The 4,899-nt window shown below is 38.1% G+C and overlaps 1 long non-coding RNA gene across 1 annotated transcript; it reads left to right on the top strand.

The window, feature by feature from the left end:
- The first annotated feature begins 1,999 nt into the window (after nucleotides 1-1,999).
- LOC141834582 (uncharacterized) lies at nucleotides 2,000-2,551 on the top strand. Its single transcript, XR_012602339.1, has 3 exons — nucleotides 2,000-2,103; nucleotides 2,308-2,365; nucleotides 2,453-2,551. It is a non-coding gene; the product is annotated as an uncharacterized LOC141834582 (long non-coding RNA).
- Nucleotides 2,552-4,899: the final 2,348 nt, after the last annotated feature.

Here is a 4,899-nt window from a genome sequence, read left to right as displayed (position 1 = left end):
GCCGTCCTCTGGCTTTGGAGTGGGGAAGCAGGGGCTACTCCGGAATTTAACCTCCGAAGCTCTCACGTCTACAAGCATCATCAATCGACCCGCTAAACCTACCCTTTCATTTATTGGACAAAACTCCGGGATCCACAGCGAGCCCGCATAGATTCCGCCTTTCGTCCAATTAAGGTACGGGTAGTCAACGAGGTCGAAAAGGGGTTGATTAGCTGCCGCATTCGGGCTCCTCTCTCGACGGGCTGACTCAGCCGGATATTTTCCTCGGGTGAAAGTTGTCTCACGGAGTGAGTAGGTAGGGCCCTCGCCACGTAAGGCCTGAAGATTTAACGGGTGATCGAACGCTTGAGAGACGACCTTGATTAGGGTTTTAGATTAGACCGCTCGTTCAATTAGCATGGGCTTAGTTTATTTCATCACAATTTCTTTTATTTAAGCTAATGATTTAGCAGTTATACTAGTTAATTAGTATGATATAATTATTAATCTTCGTGATTGTTAGTGATTATTAAGATAATTATGATATTATTAACAAAATGGTAAACACATTTAGTGGTGTAATCATAATACATATGAAGACAATTATAAGAAGAAAAATAATATATATATATATATATATACACGATTTTGATATTCTGCACGACTCTCTCTTGAGCGCCCATGCGCGACACACGATCCACCATCCATCACGCAATCACGTGCCAGATTTGACCGTCCAAATGTGAAAATGCACAATGTTCCGCCCCCCCGACCCTTGTCGCTTCCGACCTCCCTCGCCGCACCGTCGATTGTCATCGATTTCCGATAGGATTGTGGTCGGAATCCGGCGCAATTTGATCGAAAATGCGGCCGGTAGTGGCACGCGTCGGTTTCCGACCAAATCACGATCGGATTCCGGCCAAATCGCAGCCGAAAACGGTGCGTGCCACTGCCGGCCGTGTTCCAGTCAAATTGCGCCGGATTCCAGCCACAATCCGATCGAAATTCGACGCCGGCCACCGGCCTGAGCCCGATCGACGTGTCACTCACCAACGCGTCAGTCAGCATCAGTTTTCGGTAGGATTATGGTCGGAATCCGACACAATTTGATCGGAAACGCGGTCGACAGTGGCGTGCGTTGGTTTCCGACCAAATCGCAATCGGATTCCGACCAAATCGCGGCCGAAAACGGTATGTGCCACTGCCGGCCACGTTCCGATCAAATTGCGTCGGATTCCAGCCACAATCCAGCTGGAATCCGACACCGACTGAAGCGCTGGTGAGTGGCGCGTCGATCGGGCCTTGTTCGACAATCGGCAGTGGTTGAATGGCGCGGCGAGGACAGTCGAAAGTGACGAAGGTCGACTATATCGCGCAGCGTGGGTCGCGCAGGTCGCGCAGAATATGAGATGTGTATATATATACCTTTTTTATACTTTTCGTCAAGCCGTAAAGGATGCCTTTCGTGCAAAATATTAAAATAGTATTTTTCATTTTATTTCGCATTCTATAAATATCGGCAATTCTAATTGCTTCATAACTTCTTTAGAGACGTGTTTAAATGAATTTTTATATTGAATTATTTATAATGGTATTTTGTAATCATGCCCTTAAATTTAGATTTTCATAATTTAAATTAAAAAATATAAATTTTTAAAATTTTTACAACTTTAAAATAATTTAAAATCTAACTCATTAAAAGGCGTAAGTTTGACTTAGTTACTCATTATCAGCTTCAAAGGGACTTAAAACTCCTTTGTTTCGAATCCTATTAAAATTTTAAAATCAACGAATTTTGGTAAAAAGTCTCACGTCTCGGAAGTCTCTGCAGTTAGTTTTGTCCATGTTTGTGAGTAAAAATTGCTTCTTTTTTTTTTTTTGCAAACTGAGGTGCCAGAATATCGCAGATTATTCTTTTGCTGCATCTGCTTCTCTTTAAGATTGTTACTGCCTTTTCTCTTAGTAGATGTGGTTCACGAACAATATTGTTACTTATTGTTTGTGTGTAGACAGAGGTAGTCATTAAACAAAGCTTTTTGCTAGGGTTTCGTCTTCAGGCAACAACCAGACGACAACTGGTAGCGCAGTTGCCCCAGTTGCAGTGCCTTCATCATCGTCAATCATGTACGTCCTGTAGGATTTTTCCTTATGTTTGAAATTGAGCTTATACTACTCATTGATACTGAAATTGAAGACTTGCTATTTGACATTTGCCCATGGTTTGAACTAAAAACTTCTTCTTCATTCTCATTGACATGGGTGGACTTCTTTCTGTTTGCATATATGTTTGTGATTTGTGTGACTCATCATCTCCCTTGGAAACTGCAGAGGTTCACTGCTGTTTTGGGTTGGGATTGGAGTCGGACTGTCAGTCATATTTCAAACGGTGAGCATCTCATACTTCTTGGATAAGTTCTCCTTATTTTATAAAATTTCTTATATCTTACTGAAAAGGATGTTGATGTCATGGCAGGTTGCAAATAGATTGAAGGTGAATCGCTTCCCTGGTTTTGTACTCTTTTTGTAAGATTATTTCTATCCTTAAGAATCTTATTCTTGATTGGAAGTACTCTGATGGTTGAAATTTTATTTCTAGATTGCATAAATTGCTTTGGAAATTAGATTAACATACTGTCATTAGTTTGTGAAACGACTCTATTGGGGGTTCTTATGGTAAGAACAAGTTGATCATCCTATCCTTAGAAAGGTTTTACACATTTTTTGCTTCATTTTTAATTGAACAAGAAAATACTCATATCAGAAAACAATTAGGTGTAGCTTGGAATAGGTTTGGATGATATTTTCATCATCAAAGGTGACCAGTAGACTCTATAGTTTGAAGAGTTCTATCAATTAGAATGAAAATGTAAGGGGTAGAATCTGACTGAAAAAACATTAGTCAATGTAATAATGTAATAATGTAATACAGACTGTGTCGATTGATTAGAATATTACTAATAATATACTCTGATCTTCGATCAGAGGTGACCAGTAGACTCTATAGTTTGAAGAGTTCTATCAATTAGAGTGAAAATGTAAGGGGTAGAGGCTGACTGAAAAAACATTAGTCAATGTAATAATGTAATATAGACTGTGTTGATTGATTAGAATATTACTAATAATATACTCTGATATAGGGCTCAATGAATGGATAAATTCATAAGAAGTCCTTATTGTCTGATTGTTGAAAAAAAAGGAAGTCTTTGTTAGCCTTTTTCTCTTCTTTTCGTTGAAGAAAAGAGACAACGTTAGAGGTTTTAGACTATTTAACTGTTTATTTCCTCTGTACATTACTAACTTTGGGGCATAATGTTTGAATCTCCAGATTATTGCCTATGGTTATTGAACTTGCAAACCAGTAAATAACTAATGACAAAATAATTTACCTTCGGGAATGTGATTATAGAAACTTGCAAACCAGTAAATAACTAATGGCATCACTGAAAAACTTGATTTTATTTTCATTACAATTTTCAATTTGTCTTCTGAATCATTCTATCTGCAGTAGCAATCTTTTCTGTTGCTTCTCTCCATGTCATTTCTGTGGGCACCAGGAACAGTATAGTATCTTATCTTGCCTTATCCTGATATTTTGACATTCACATGTGGCCCTTGCTTAGCATTGCAGTACATGTTTCGTACAAACAGTTATTTTGGATCCAGAAAAGCATAGAATGCACCTATTTCATTCTCAGCTAGTATTCAAGCTTCCATTATAATTAAAACATGTCAATAAACTTAATGGTAGAAATTGTGAATCATTGTCACAGGCATATGCACTTCAGCAAGCTTTCAAGACAATGATAAATCAAGCAGCCCCTCAAGGCGGACAACTTAATAGTCCTTTCATTGATTCAAGCCCATTGTTTCCATTTCCTACTACAATTACATCGCCACAGAATCCCGCATGGACACCACCTAAGCAGGTTTCTCCTCAGCAACCAGTTGCACTGGATGTTGCACCAACTAAGGTCGAATCAACCTCGTCATCTGAGGTTCAGGATGAAACTCAGAACGAAGTATCACAATCGAAGAAATTTGGTATGAATACTTATATTCATGGCATTTTCTTATTTTAACATCAGTAACTATAACTTTGACCATGAACTATTAATCTGCTTATTGTTCTGGTTGGATTAACCTGATAATTCTCATGACCAAATAGATAACTAAACTCATTTTTTGCTGCAATGTTAGCTAAAATTTCATCAATCTTCTGGATGAGTTTATTTTATTTTATAACTGGAACTTAATTTTGTGGAATTAGTCTATCATTGGTAATATAGTCCTCTTGTAGATTCTCTTTAGTAAGAGTTGCATGAGTTTTTTACAATGAAGATGGTTCCTTCCTAGTGTCGTATCATTATCAATGAATATGTGTCTGCTCTAGCATAGCAACTGTCAAAAGCAGTTTCGGAATGCCAAAGGATTTCTTATAACACTTAGGTAACGTTATCATCATTGATAGCTTTCTTGGTTTTATTTTACATTTACCTGCATGCCATGGGCTCAGCTCAACTTCCACAAAAATTAAGCTCCATGCAATACACTCTTCTTTTTTGGTTCTTGGGTGATGGGCTTTTGCCAGAAGGGATCCTTTTAACTCAGAACTATTTGGTAGAGATATTATGGTCCCTAATTTTAAAGGCATCTGACATGATATGAAAAATATATGGTAGAGATATTATGTTTTCTAACTCCAACCTTTATTGATATAGATTGTCCAAGGGTTAAATTTCGGTAAAACTGAGGTAATGTCCTATTCCATCGTAGTCAACTGAAGTTTTTTGATTTACCTCTTCATAGATGGTCGTGGAATCGACTGTGTAGAACCGTTAGGATGGCGGATTCTATCTTTAACTGAAATATGTTTGTGTGAAAAATGCTGCAACTTTTATGGATGTTTCTCCAGACAAACTG

This window comes from Curcuma longa, chromosome 9, assembly GCF_044706935.1.
Source record: "Curcuma longa cultivar G26 ecotype Majalengka, Jawa Barat chromosome 9, ITB_CL_G26_1.1, whole genome shotgun sequence".
Classification (NCBI taxonomy): domain Eukaryota; kingdom Viridiplantae; phylum Streptophyta; class Magnoliopsida; order Zingiberales; family Zingiberaceae; genus Curcuma; species Curcuma longa.
Note: the sequence above shows the minus strand (reverse complement) of the source record. Positions and strands in the feature narration are given on the sequence as shown.